Source organism: Coregonus clupeaformis, chromosome 17 (assembly GCF_020615455.1).
Source record: "Coregonus clupeaformis isolate EN_2021a chromosome 17, ASM2061545v1, whole genome shotgun sequence".
In the NCBI taxonomy this organism is placed as follows: Eukaryota; Metazoa; Chordata; class Actinopteri; order Salmoniformes; family Salmonidae; genus Coregonus; species Coregonus clupeaformis.
In genome coordinates, this window is record NC_059208.1 from 69,186,903 (window position 1) to 69,202,848 (window position 15,946).

At 41.8% G+C, this 15,946-nt stretch overlaps 1 long non-coding RNA gene across 1 annotated transcript in view; it reads right to left on the reverse strand.

Annotated features, from left to right (window-relative positions):
• The window catches only part of LOC121585718, a 50,780-nt gene that overhangs the window by 34,266 nt on the left and 568 nt on the right, over positions 1 to 15,946 (reverse strand). Inside the window, exon 2 of the long non-coding RNA XR_006003890.1 lies at positions 9,413 to 9,470. This is a non-coding gene — a long non-coding RNA (uncharacterized LOC121585718). The remainder of the gene's footprint in view (positions 1 to 9,412; positions 9,471 to 15,946) is intronic.

Consider the following 15,946-nt stretch of genomic DNA (forward strand, 5'->3'; position numbering starts at 1 on the left):
CCTGATTACAGACATCTCTGCTGCTTGTCGTTTGGTGTCACCACCACAAAGTGTTAAATTACTGGCGTCCTCTGGAACTTGTTTTGATAGAGGTTTCTAAGCAACAAGATGTTTAGCTTGCCTTGTTGTTGTGTTGTACTTTTCCATTTCATAACTTACACACGTCTGGAATGCGGTTTCAGCCAATCAGCATCCAGGATCCAAATTATCCATTTTATAATGTATTTTAAATCTGCATTTGTTCCCCACCCTACACTTCCCCATACTGGATTCTCTCTACCTAGCAGTGAGGAGGAGAGAGCAGTGGTGGAAAAAGTACCCCATTTTCATTCTTGAGTAAAAGTAAAGATACCTTAATAGAAAATTACTCAAGTAAAAGTGAAAGTCACCCAGTAAAATATTACTTGAGTAAAAGTCTAAAAGTATTTGGTTTTGAATATACTTAAGTATCAAAAGTAAATGTAATTGCTAAAATATATTTAAGTATCAAAAGTAAAAGTAAAAGTATAAATAATTTAAGAATTCCTTACATAAAGCAAACCAGACGGCAACACTTTCTTGCTTTTTAAATTTACGGATAGCCAGGGGCATGGTCCAACAGTGTTTTTTGACTGAAGTACTTTACACCACTGGGAGAGAGTGACAGTATATGTAGTCCATGGGATGAATTGGTGCCAAATGTATTTTGAGCATACTATAAATTATTCTGTCATATCAAAACAGGAGTGAAAGCTGGTGATTTTCTTGCACTGTAACATTGGTAGAGAGAACAGCTTGGCCCCTGCCATGAGCGGGCAGCTAGTTTGACATACTCTTGGAGTCTGCTCCTCAGGAGAGCAATCAACACTTTATGTGGGTATTTGAGGCACTGACTTGATAGCTGTACTGTACAAAATATAGTGAAAACATTCACACAATATCCACTCAGAGCACTGAGCAGCAGGTGATTTTCTGATTAACACCACCGTACCCCAAAAAGAAACTCACTTAATTGAGTGATAGCCCTATTTGGTAAAATACCAAGTCCATATTATGGCAAGAACAGCTCACATAAGCAAAGAGAAACAACAGTCCATCATTACTTTAAGACATGAAGGTCAGTCAATACGGAAAGTGTCAAGAACTTTCTAAGTTTCTTCAAGTGCAGTCCCAAAAACCATCAAGTGCTATGATGAAACTGGCTCTCATGAGGACCGCCATAGGAATGGAAGACCCAGAGTTACCTCTGCTGCAGAGGATTTGTTCATGAGAGTTACCAGCCTCAGAAATTGCAGCCCAAATAAATGCTTCACAGAGTTCAAGTAACAGACACATGTCAACATCAACTGTTCAGAGGGGACTGTGTGAATCAGGTCTTCATGGTCGAATTGCTGCAAAGAAATCACTACTAAAGGACACCAATAATAAGAAGAGACATGCTTGGGCCAAGAAACATGAGCAATGGACATTAGACCGGTGGAAATGTGTCCTTTGGTCTGGAGTCCAAATTTGATATTTTTGGTTCAAACCGCCGTGTCTTTGTGAGACGCGGTGTGGGTGAACGGATGATCTCCGCATGTATATTTCCCACCGTAAAGCATGGAGGAGGAGGTGTTATGGTTCTTTGCTGGTGACACTGTCGGTGATTTATTTAGAATTCAAGGCACACTTAACCAGCATGGCTATCACAGCATTCTGTAGCGATACGCCATCCCATCTGGTTTGGGCTTAGTGGGACTATCATTTGTTTTTCAACAGGATAATGAACCAACACACCTCCAGGCTGTGTAAGGGCTATTTTACCAAGAAGGAGAGTGATGGAGTGCTGCATCAGATGAGTTGGCCACCACAATCCCCCGACCTCAACCAAATTGAGATGGTTTGGGATGAGTTGGACCGCAGAGTGAAGGAAATGCAGCCAACAAGTGCTCAGCATATGTGGGAACTCCTTCAAGACTGTTGGAAAAGCATTCCAGGTGAAGCTGGTTGAGAGAATGCTAATAGTGTGCAAAGCTGTCATCAAGGCAAAGGGTGGCTATTTGAAGAATCTCAAATATAAAATATATTTTGATTTGTTTAACACTTTTTTGGTTACTACATGATTCCATATGTGTTATTTCATAGTTTTGATGTCTTCACTATTATTCTACAATGTAGAAAATAGTAAAAATAAAGAAAAACCCTTGAATGAGTAGGTGTTCTAAAACTTTTGACCAGTAGTGTATATATACCAAAGCAGTTTCTTAGGAATATTTTCAGTATCTATGATAATATACATGCATGGTCTGAGATGAAAAGAACAGAGTAGAATATAATAGAGTAGACCAAAGTAGAATAGAGTAGACTAGAGTAGAGTAGAGTAGAGCAGAATATAGTAGAATAGAGTAGAGCAAAGTAGAGTACAGTAGAATAGAGTAGAATATAGTAGAGCAGAGTAGAGTACAGTAGAATAGAGTAGAATAGAATAGAGTAGAATAGAGTAGAGCAAAGTAGAATAGAGCAGAGCAGAATAGAGTAGAATAGAGCAGAGTAGAATAGAGTAAAATAGAATAGAGTAGAATAGAGTAAAATAGAATAGAGTAGAGCAGAGTAGAGTAGAGCAGAGTAGAATATAATATAATAGAGCAGAGTAGAGCAGAAGAGCAGAGTAGAATAGAGTAAAATAGAGTATAGCAGAGTAGAATAGAGCAGAGTAGAATATAGTAAAATAGAATAGAGTAGAATAGAATAGAGTAGACCAAAGTAGAATAGAGTATAGTAGAGCAGAGTAGAATAGAGCAGAGTAGAGCACAGTAGAATAGAGTAGAATTGAATAGAGTAGAATAGAGTAGAGCAAAGTAGAACAGAGCAGAGCAGAGTAGAGCAGAGTATAATAGAGTAGAATAGAGCAGAGTAGAGCAGAGTAGAGCATAGTAGAATAGAGTAAAATAGAGTAGAGTAGAGTAGAGTAAAATAGAATAGAGTAGAGCAGAGTAGAGTAGAGCAGAATAGAGTAGAATAGAATAGAGTAGAATATAGTAGAATAGAGTAGAATAGAGCAGAGTAGAGTAGAGTAGAATAGAGTAGATTAGAATAACACAAACACATTTGTGAGAGGAGCATCAACAGCGTGTTGAAGGCTTCCCTTCCTTTCCCCTCTCTTTTCCCATAGGGAAGTAAAGCCGATGGATGACTGCTGTGAGATAGACAACCCTACAGTGACTTTGCATTAACATGTGTCAGATAAGAGACTTTCAAGTGTCTGGTGAGATCTAAATAATTAGCTATTGCCGCCTTTAGCATTTGAATGGGCCCTTTAACTCTGAAAGCTCTCATTGTTTTGAGTAACGGCTCGGGCCCTATACCCTCAGTATCAGTTAAGTCTCCCATTGAAGAGGTAATCAGAAGAGCAACATTTAAATGAAGGATAAGAGGTCCTGGTCTCTTTGTATGTCAAGAGGCAGCGGGACCTGTTTTGTTGCCCATCACTAGATTGTAATTTCAATGGATTACTGAAAGGGCAAACAAAGTAATGCTGATAGCACTCTCAAATCATGAAGAAGATCAAATGTCTCTCATGAGTGCACAGAAGCTCTTTCCCCAAACCCTCATCATTGATCCCAGTATAGCAAGATAGGCTATCACATGAACTCAATGACTATCCTAAATGAAGTGTCAACGCCCTAGAGTCAACAGCACACTAGAGTCAACACTCTAAACAAGCTAATGAAGTGGAGGATGTGTCAAGGTGCTTCCACCCAGCACTGGGTCTATTGCAATTCAATTCAATAGACAATACTATAGAGTCAACAAGCAAATGAAATGGAGGAAGTATCAAGGACGAGGTGCTTCTACACATCACTAGGTCTACAAAGGCTCCAGGGATATGTACTGTATAAGGAGGCAGCCATGTCCAGACAACTGTAGAGAAAACCAACAGACAGCCATGTCCAGACAACTGTAGAGAAAACCAACAGACAGCCATGTCCAGACAACTGTAGAGAAAACCAACAGACAGCCATGTCCAGACAACTGTAGAGAATACCAACAGACAGCCATGTCCAGACAACTGTAGAGAAAACCAACAGACAGCCACGTCCAGACAGCTGTAGAGAAAACCAACAGACAGCCATGTCCAGACAACTGTAGAGAAAACCAACAGACAGCCATGTCCAGACAACTGTAGAGAATACCAACAGACAGGCATTACTTTTTTGCACACAGTAGTTGAAGTCATTTAATTGCTGGATCATCATGGTTCGGTCATCCTGACCGTGATAACCAATCACATCACACCTGCTGGCATGGTTCTGTGAGCAGGTGGTCTACAAATGAGACGACAGGTGTACAGCCCTGTACAATAGCTTCTAACAGGTACCTGAGCAGTCACACAGCCATCTGTACAGCCTGGGGTCCTACAGGGTATTTCAAACATGTACATGGATGGAGAATGTGAATGCATCCCAAATGGCACCCCATTACCTATATAGTGCACTACTTTTGACCAGGGTCTATATGATACCCATAGGGCTCTGATCAAAAGTAGCGCACTATATAGGGGCTAGGGTGGCATTTGTAACGCAGCCTGACATAGTGACAGATAGTGTAACTTTTAATGCTGACCCTCACTCTGAGGCAAAATATGACAGTATTTACAGTATAGCTACTATACATTAATGAGGGTATGTCAGTTAATTGTTTCCTGCAGTGCAGGGCCATACATGGTCTTATGGTGGACACAGATCAGGTGGATTTGTTTTGCCAAAAGCGTTAATCGACCCCTAAACCTGTACAGGAGGTCAACGACAGGGCAAAGGCTATTTGGGGGGTTTTGGGGTATTGTGTGTCCCTGTCGAAGGTGGTGTGGTTGATCATCTGTTCATAGATACACTCTTAGAAAAAAGGGTTCTAAAATGGTTATTTGGCAGTCCCCATAGGATAACCCTTTTTGGTTCCATGTAGAACCCTTTTGAGTTCCATGTAGAACCCTCTGTGGAAAGGGTTCTACATGGAACTCAAATGGGTTTTACCTGGAACCAAAAAGGGTTCTTCAAAGGGTTCTCCTATGGGGACAGTCAAAGAACCCTTTTAGGTTCTAGATAGCACCTTTTTTTCTAAGAGTGTAGTTTGGTGACAACGTCAGATGGTGTATAATGCCACCCTTAGTACTGTAGCTTTAGCTCTACTGTACCTGTGACTTTATTTTTTCCACAAATAATGAACTAGCAGCTGGACCTTACTAGATAGAGCAAGAGCTCCCTGAAGACAGAGATGGGGAGAGAATTAAAAAGTTGAAGACGAATTAGTCGTATTGATAAGTTCCCTGTAGCAAAGAACCTTAAGAGGCCAGAAAACCCACATACTACAGCTGATCTTATCATAGCCAAACCCTTGTGTAAACCCAATATCATTCAGCCATAGGTACAGATACAGGAACTGCAGAGGGTGTCATAAAGCATACAACACGTGTCTCTCCAGTCCTGCTACACAGCATTCAACAGAACACAATGATGTCAGTGGTGGCAGATTGGTTTACCTAATTCACTCCTTTCCCCTGTCTCTATCATTAGGACCTTACATGAACTTCCATTGAATTGACAAATCTTGACTTGGGGGAACTGGGTCGGAGCTGCGGGGAGCCCCAAATTGAATTACATGCACATTTCTCAGTCACAAAGAAGAGCTATCGCTAATTAAAACATGTGATTGATGAGACTGACGCTCCATGCCGGTGGAGGATAAATCACGCTCTTCACTTTGCTGCATTGGTTTCTATCTCGTCTATTTACAACATTACCCACTTGGCACAAACTGGTTGAATCAGTGTTGTTTCCAAGTCATTTCAACAAAAAAAGTAAATGTCTTTCCTTCTGATGACGTTGAATCAACATGGAAAACTGATTGGATTTGCAGTCATCAACGTGATGGAATTTTGTGAATTTATGTCATTTTTTCCACCCCCAAAAACTATATTTTGGTATTTTATACATGATGATGTGGCTGGTGACACTTTGCTTCTTTAATGCCCAATATCTCAAAAACTTGACTGCTGACATACAAAACATTTTGGGACTGTATGAACAGTGGACTATTGAAAAAAAAAATATATATATATAGTTTTTGAGTGGATTTTCCCTTTCACCTAAATCCAGTGACATGGTACATCTTTTTGTTGATTTCACTTTTTCATTCATGCTGGTTGACAACTCAAGGTAATTATTTATCATGCATTGTTTTCCATCCCCTCTCCTTCACAGAGTCCACACAACACACACCAAGGCTTCAGCACATTCACTCGTCAAAACAGAGCCAAACTACTGAAAAAGGATCACTGTGTATGTTTGGGTGAGTGAGTGCAAGAATTCAGCGCAAAATACACTGAGTGTACAAAACATTAAGAATACCTGCTCTTTCCATGACATAGACTGACCAGGTGAATCCAGGTGAAAGCTATGATCACTTATTGATGTCACTTGTTAAATCCACTTCAATCAGTGTAGATTTTTAAGTCTTGAGACAATTAGGACATGGATTGTGTATGTGTGCCATTCAGAGGGTAAATGGGCAAGACAAAATATATTTAAGTGCCTTTGAACAGGGTATGGTAGTAGGTACCAGGCGAACCGGTTTGTGTGTCAAGAACTGCAACGCTGCTGGGTTTTTCACACTCAACAGTTTCCTTTGTGTATCAAGAATGGTCCACCATGCAAAGGACATCCAGTCAACTTGACACAACTGGAAGCATTGGAGTCAACATGGGCCAGCATCCCTGTGGAACGCTTTCGACACCTTGTAGAGTCCATGCCCCGATGAATTGAGGCTGTTCTGAGGGCAAAAGAGGCAGGTGCAACTCAATATTAGGAAGGTGTTCTTAATGTTTTGTACACTCAGAGTATGTTCAAATCCTTGGATTTCTGGTCCTACCAGATATGTATTCTTGAGCGAGACAACAGAAACAAACAAACCAAATATGATTTGAAACTTCTCTTGTGTAGGTTTATACTGAGATAAATACGGAGATAAACGGGAATGTCCATTGTATATAATAGTGACCTGCTTTCTACACTCATGCTCTTAATTATGTTAACCCAACAGGAACTCTGACCCAGTAAAAAGGCAAGCTGTCAAACCACCGTCCAGGGACAGCACTTAGTGTGTAATCATTGTCTGTCTAATGGCTTTAGAACTGAGCTAATGGAACACATAGACACATGCACACACACACACACGCGTGCACGCACACACTTCCTGTTCTCAGTACCTGCAGCTCTTTGATCAGTGATGTCTGTCTGTCCTGTCCTCTGTAGCTATCTATCTATCTATCTATCTATCTATATATCTATCTATCTATCTATCTATCTATCTATCTATCTATCTATCTATCTATCTATCTATCTATCTATCTATCTATCTATCTATCTATCTATCTATCTATCTATCTATCTATCTATCTATCTATCTATGACTGAATTATAAACAATACTAATTAGAAGGTCTTACATGGTGCCAATCTTTTCCATTCATGTGGGCCTATTATTTCTCCTAGTGTATATACATGTATATAGGATCTAAACAACACAAAGCATGAATTATCCATGGAGGAAAGTGGCTGGAGAGCTGGAAAAACCTTTCCTGGAATTCTGATACTTTCATTAATGTGGTTTTTCAGTCCAATTCATCAACATTGTGGAAACACAGTTGAATGCAATGTACTTTATCAAGACAACACTTACATTAATTTACCATAAAGTACAGGAAGTGATTCAAAAGTCAATTTTCAGAGGTGGCTATCAAGTAATCAACAATCTGTACTCTCCTGTGATAACCTATGTCGTCACAGTAACCGGAACAACTTCACTAGTCCATTCTGCCTAATTCTCCTGCCTCTCCTAGGTGGACCATTACAGTGGTAGCTAGCAAGCTAGCCTCCTGCCGCTCCTCGGTGGACCACTACAGTGGTAGCTAGCTAGCTAGCCTCCTGCCTCTCCTAGGTGGACCATTACAGTGGTAGCTAGCTAGCTAGCCTCCTGCCTCTCCTAGGTGGACCATTACAGTGGTAGCTAGCTAGCTAGCCTCCTGCCTCTCCTAGGTGGACCATTACAGTGGTAGCTAGCTAGCTAGCCTCCTGCCTCTCCTAGGTGGACCATTACAGTGGTAGCTAGCAAGCTAGCCTCCTGCCTCTCCTCGGTGGACCACTACAGTGGTAGCTAGCTAGCTAGCCTCCTGCCTCTCCTATGTGGACTATTACAATGGTAGCTAGCTAGCTAGCCTCCTGCCACTGCTGTTCCTGTCTTTGGACCCTCACAATAATTTGCCACCTCTTTAAAAGCGGCATGCAAGTCTGATCCTGTCAATGGGGTTGGTTTTGTTCCTGCGGCCAATTAGCGGTTCCTGCCTTAGCCTGCAGCTAAAAGGAGTCTAATGGCCTGGGTATCCACCTGAGAGGTGCAAGAGAGAACTACCCACTGGGCTTTAATTTCACAGGAGGGGGTAGAGGAGGGGGAGACTTCTGATGTTGTCACCATTACACAGGACTTCATTGTGGCTGCTGGCCGTTTGATCTTAAAATAATTTACTTAATGATCTCACCGCGGGAGCAATTGGTGCTGCTCGATTAGTCTGCAAGGTCTAATGGACATGGGAAGAAATAGGAGGAAGGCGGGAGGGAGGGAGGGAGGGAGGGAGAGGGAGGAGAGAGAGAGAGAGAAAGGGCTAAATGCTACCGTTTTGTAACATTGGGGAGCAACATTTTCGAGCGTCATGGAGAGAGTGAGCTTGTGACTGTGATCAGGGCTTCCAGGTACATTTCTCTTCTTCTGAAAATACATTTTACTGTTGTTTTTTTTGTATATAAATTGCGTCCACATTTTTTAGCACTGGAAGACAATGTGTAGAGTTTATTAATGATCAGATTGAAAATATTGGAAATATGTGGCTTCCAACCTGGGTAAAAATAATCACATTTTTAGAGAAGATCACCAAAACCATGATCTGTGTCGTGTACAACCCTAACATAATGAATTCTACACTGACCTCTAGAACATGTATTTGTTTGGCGGTTCCCTGCCCTGTTCCAGCTCAAATACACTGTCAGAGGAGGATCTTGGTTGGGTTTTGTCAGGCTAGAGCGATAGTGAACCACGTACGGTAATGAGGGGGATAACTAGTACACCGGCGCCCCCATTATTAAAATAATTACATTTATGATCAGGATTTCCCCTGACGATTCCCCCCCCCCCCCTTTTATGGAATTGAATGAACAGCAATTAAGTTTAATGGGGAAGTTTAGAACTCATTTTAGTTCACAGGGGCAAATTGAATTAAGAGCGCCACATAATTGCAATAACACTGATTCGTCTCCCTGTTAACAAGGAACCCCGGATGACTTAATAGAAAATTAAAACACTGTAATTTAACCTTTTGCTGTGTTGTACATACAGTGTGTCTTACTTACCGGTAGGATCCGGTCTTTTCTTCAGGAGCACTGTGGAGCTGGTAATGAATACATCCACCTATAGAGAGAGACACACAAAGGAACACTGTTAATAAAGACTTCTCACCTTTATTGTGCAGCAAATAAAGACATAAAGATAATATTATTTTACATTCATTACAGCTGGGCTAAGTGCAAACATTTATTGAAACGTGGAAGGTAAAACATCAGAGAGAAACCTGTAGAAAATGATGACTTCAAGCACTAGGCATTCGGGGTCACGGAGGAGAGAAGAGTTGAAAAGGTCATTGGACTAGTACTGTCCAATGAGGAGCCTGGAACTATGTATCTGCCACGGGGCCAGAAAGGCCTTCTAACTGACCCCTGTCCTTGGTCGGAACAAGCAGAGGGAAGGGGGAAGGGTTGGAGAGACACACCCATTACAAGATGGTTGGACTCAGGTAAATTGGTGCAGTTTATAGCAATCCCTCTGGCAAAGAAAAAAGGAGAGAGAGGGGTGGGGGTAGGGTCTAACACAGATGACTGTTATTAAATCACTGAGGAAGGTTGTTAGCGCACGTCAAGTTGTTTGCAACATGTCATGACAAAACCCAGACTCACTCAACCCATTAATTTGCACTAAAGTCTCCACAGTCACATTTCTGAATGGACTTTTTTTGATAGGCACATAATCTGATGACATCACATTTGATCAATGTTAATGTAATGTGGAAGCTGCCTGTTGACTGACTACGTTACCGTAACAATAATTCATAGACATTGACAACGATTTATAAATCAAAATGGTTTGCTTGCACAGCGGTGTTGTTTTATGGCAATGTACAAAGAAATATGACATTTTTAAGTAGTTGTGAACATTTGTTGTGTACAACTGTTTTACAGTTGTAATATCTAGGCTGCTATATGGACGTACTATGCTAAGAAAGGGGAACAATCAAGTTGATCAAAAAAGAAAAGAAAAAGTCAACAGCACAGTAACAAAAAGTCAACAACACAGTAACAATAAGTCAACAACACAGTAACAATAAGTCAACAACATAGTGGGCATTGTGCCAGTAACCGAAAGGTCTCTGCTTCTAATCCCCGAGCCGACTAGGTGAAAAATCTGTCGATGTGCACTTGAGCAAGGCACTTAACCCTAATTGCTCCTGTAAGTCGCTCTGGATAAGAGCGTCTGCTAAATGACTACAATGTAAATGTAAACAATAAGTCAACAGCACAGTAACAATAAGTCAACAACACAGTAACAATAAGTCAACAACACAGTAACAATAAGTCAACAGCACAGTAACAATAAGTCAACAACACAGTAACAATAAGTAAACAACACAGTAACAATAAGTCAACAGTACATTAACAATAAGTCAACTGCACAGTAACAATAAGTCAACAACACAGTAACAATAAGTCAACAACACAGTAACAATAAGTCAACAACACAGTAACAATAAGTCAACAACACAGTAACAATAAGTCAACAACACAGTAACAATAAGTCAACAGCACAGTAACAATAAGTCAACAACACAGTAACAATAAGTCAACAGCACAGTAACAATAAGTCAACAACACAGTAACAATAAGTCAACAACACAGTAACAATAAGTCAACAACACAGTAACAATAAGTCAACAACACAGTAACAATAAGTCAACAGTACATTAACAATAAGTCAACAGCACAGTAACAATAAGTCAACAACACAGTAACAATAAGTCAACAACACAGTAACAATAAGTCAACAGCACAGTAACAATAAGTCAACAACACAGTAACAATAAGTCAACAACACAGTAACAATAAGTCAACAGCACAGTAACAATAAGTCAACAACACAGTAACAATAAGTCAACAGCACAGTAACAATAAGTCAACAGCACAGTAACAATTACCTAAGCACACAAATGGTGCAGATAACCTTTTTTTTATTATCACATTATGAAACTCACGCATAGTTTTAAATAAGTATTTTGAACTGTGACTTCTTCACTTATAAAAGATTGTGGAAGTTTCCATAAAACATATGTATCTCAGTGAAATATTGCAGTAGTCTCCTGCCAAAACACTCATTCACTAAAACAATCGTAAATCTTACAACAAAGCCGGCGGGGAATTTCACCACAATGGAATCTTTATTTCTCAACGCCAATCCTTCAGTTGAAGCTAAAGAACTAAAAAGACCTCACTCTGCTTTGCATGACAAAAAGGATGTGCTCTCCAAGCTACAATTACCTTTTAAAGTAGACACCAAAGCAGTGTAAGTGGTGGAGAGAGGGCAAACACTAGAGCTCTGAAAAAAAACCTCTCTCCGTTTGCGTTCTTGATTTTATGTTGTGACTTTCAATACAAATCGGGGGCAAAGGTCAACTGGGTTGCTCCATAAAGAGAGGAGAAGCTAAGCGTTATGTTGAACACTAGTCTACACTGCTTCTCAACAACACTGCTTGCCTAGATCTGGAGGCATTATTGATGTCAATTTTTTAAAATATTTATTCTCTAAGTATCTAAAATAACAGGCACTCTTTGACATAGTTACTGATTGGTGATGAACTGTGCTCAACTTAGATCCAGTTTTTATTTTATAAAAACAAATAACAAATGGTCATTTAACTGTGTTGATCCTGGAACATAATTTACAGTAGCTGAGTTGATCCTGGATCGTCATTTTATCTGATTGGTTGATGCATTGTTGATCCACAGACAACAAAATAATGATGATCCAGGATCAAGCCTCTCTTGGAGAAATCAGGACGTTCCCTACTACATATAGCGATGTGTATATGTGATATAGACTTAAAATATGTCAATATGTGTATGGGGGAAAAATCCTTCATATATGGGTGTTTGTGTAATCGCTATCTGACTGTAGGGACCTATATGCATTTTAAACATTTATTGACCCACCCCCCCGGTACTGGCAGGCCAGAAGGCGCTAATCCTTGTGATGTAGCTGTGCCTAAAGACCACGAGGTGTGCATATTAAAACCTTTTACTGGGGCTCCCACTCCTCAACACCTGCAATCTCCTTACCATTGAGCACCCTGCAACCGCAAGGAACATAAATCACTGTTTGTGAGCAGAATATCTCATCGAGGGCCAGCATTCCACAGCTTGCGCTGGGATTAGAAAATCAAAAGGGCACACGCTCTGACAAATGCTGCTACGCAAGGCCCCGAAGGAAGCCCGGAGTGTTGAGAGGTAGCCAAGGAGGCTCGCTCAGCTCTGTCATTTATAATGGGGTAGGACTGACAGCCGCCCCCGGGACATTACCGCTACAACCCCCAAACCACTGTGCCATCCCAATAACTACAAATTATGGCCCAAACAGCAGCGGAAGGGAAGAGCTCGGGCTAATTGCAGGAAGCAATGTGACACCATGTCTTATCTTCATATATCTTCTTGGGTTTCTGAGATAAATATATGTTTTTTTTTTTTAAGATTGTGATGATGCCTATGTATGTTAATTGAATATTTTAATCTGTTGTCAGGGTATGCTACAGCATGTTATGTATGGTGTGGTTTGTCACTGTCTGTGGATGTATCTGATGTTATGATGATACTGGAGGATTTGCAGTTGATGTGAGTCAACACTGTGATAGAAAATAATTATTTTGTGTGTCCACTGTCCAATCCATCTGAGGGTGCAAAGCTTTGATAAATATAGTATCTAACTCTCTAGTAAAGTCATACTGTATCCATCACACATTTGACAAGAACGGGAACAATGATGTAGGAAGGGGACATGCAAAGACATGACTCAAACCTATCTACCTACAGCAAAATATTGTCCTGTATGTTATACTAAAATAACACTGGAGAGATTTAATTTGCATTTATGGAGTGAATAATTACACAAGTAAGTCAGGTTAAGTCTGATTGACAGAGCCATTGTCTCCGTTGGCCTCACTTCATTTGGACTCCTCCACAGTGACCCCATGCAGGTCTTATGACCACAGGGGTAGTGCCAGTCTCAGAGGATGCTGATTAAGTGGGATAAACCAGCCAGCCCCTCAGACACAAGTGGACTGGGCGTCCTCAGGAGAGTCCCAGTCCCGGCCTCACAGGTCTCCTTCATAGTCTGGTCCCAGCCCCCTACCCCACCCCAGACCTCCCCTCCCCTCAGTGTCCCACCACACCCCTCCTCTCCCCCTCCCCTCAGTGTCCCACCCCACCCCTCCTCTCCCCCTTCCCTCAGTGTCCCACCCCTCCTCTCCCCCTCCCCTCAGTGTCCCACCCCACCCCTCCTCTCCCCCTCCCCTCAGTGTCCTACCCCACCCCAGACCTCCCCTCCCCTCAGTGTCCCACCCCACCCCCTCCTCTCCCCCCTCCCTCAGTGTCCCACCCCACCCCTCCTCTCCCCCCTTCCCTCAGTGTCCCACCCCACCCCTCCTCTCCCCCTTCCCTCAGTGTCCCACCCCACCCCTCATCTCCCCCCTCCCCTCAGTGTCCCACCCCACCCCACCCTCATCTCCCCCTCCCCTCAGTGTCCCACCCCACCCCTCCTCTCCCCCTTCCCTCAGTGTCCCACCCCACCCCACCCCTCATCTCCCCCCTCCCTCAGTGTCCTACCCCACCCCAGACCTCCCCTCCCCTGTGTCCCACCCCACCCCTCCTCTCCCCCTTCCCTCAGTGTCCCACCCCACCCCTCCTCTCCCCCTTCCCTCAGTGTCCCACCCCACCCCTCCTCTCCCCCTCCCCTCAGTGTCCCACCCCACCCCTCCTCTCCCCCTCCCCTCAGTGTCCCACCCCACCCCTCCTCTCCCCCCTTCCCTCAGTGTCCCACCCCACCCCTCATCTCCCCCTCCCCTCAGTGTCCCACCCCACTCCTCCTCTCCCCTCCCCTCAGTGTCCCACCCCACCCCAGACCTCCTCTACCCTCCCCTCAGTGTCCCACCACTCCCCTCAGTCTAAGTCCTTCACACCCCTCCACACCCACTACACACACCAAACACTCCCCTGTGCACTAACAGTGCTATCATGGGTCACTGTGCAGGACCGGCAGGCCACGTTGTGGAAGGGTTGCTGCAGAATATATATATTAGGCTATTACTTACGGCTCCATTTGATAAGATATTTTGCAAAGTTTTTTGTCTCTCTGTTCAAACACACAAACATGCATACACGCACACACACGGACACACGGACACACACTTTTTCTTGGTTTTTGAGCCACAATTTTCATCATTTTTATTCATAAAGGAGAGTGACATGGAGTGACGTGAAATTCTAAGATAAAATAAGATATGCATGTACCTTTCAATATTCTGGACTATGAAATTGTGAACAATTGTTTTGTGTGACTCACATTAACGGACAATCTACTGGTTAGGTCCTAATTATAGAATATTATGGCTTTAATATATTTTGCTTATTTTGATTGAAGATGAAATTATAATTTGCTGACATCGTTTGGTAGGATATGCCTGCAATGAAACAAATATTGAAAGCCTGTAAATGAATACTAAAACCCTTAAAGGCCCAGTGCAGTCAAAAACGTGATTTTCGAGTGTTTTATATATATTTCCACACTATGAGGTTGGAATAATACTGTGAAGTTGTGAAAATGATGATAATGCCCTTTTAGTGTAAAAGCTGTTTGAAAAGGCCGCCTGAAATTTCTACCTGTTTTGGTGGGAGGGAGTTTGGGCCTGCCTGGTGATATCACCAGGTGGTAAATTAGTTACACCAGGTGGTAAATTAGTTAATAGACCAATAAGAAAGAAAGTTCCAAACCTTTCTGCCAATAACAGATAGTTTTCAGTTTTCCCCTCCCACAGACAGTCCTAGCAAGGAGAGAAAGCTATTTTTGTTTATTTTGGACCATTTTAATTGAAAATAATCACAGTAAGGTACTTCGTTGTTACCAAGAAATTATTTGATTTGAGATAAAAACGGCTGCATTGGACCTTTAAGCAGCAGACATATGTCAGAACTATCAGCTGTGCAAGTTTAACACAAAACCATGGGATTATACCACAATAGTCAGGTAACGGGTGTCCTTAAATCTTTTGTATATTAACAGAGGAACACTTAAAACAAGCCTTTCAAGATAAGCGCCGGCTGTTGTACTGGAGCTTTACTCTGTCCCCTAGGACAGCGTATCCATCAACAGATGCCCTCGGGTCTGGGATAACAAATTTGTTCATTCGGGGGCTTACATAACACAGCAGTAGCCTCATGGGAAACCTGCATGGGGCCGGTTTTGACATGCTAGTTTCTCTGCTGTAACAAAATTCCAGCCGTATAAAAAAACGACGTGTTTGTTTGTTAGTTTGTTTATCCCCCCCAAAATGTAAATGCACCTTGATCTTAGCCTATTGGGTTTGACGTGGGCTCATATCTGCATTCATATCTATCTTATCTATCCAGATGTTTTGCTTTTGTTTTTTGTCTTTATAGACCTATTAAATAATAATAATAATATTATTAATAATAATATGGGTATATAAAGAATTCCATGATAAAATAAATAACCGAAATAAATAAACAAATACATAGGCCAACATTAGGCTATACTAATAAATAATACTCATA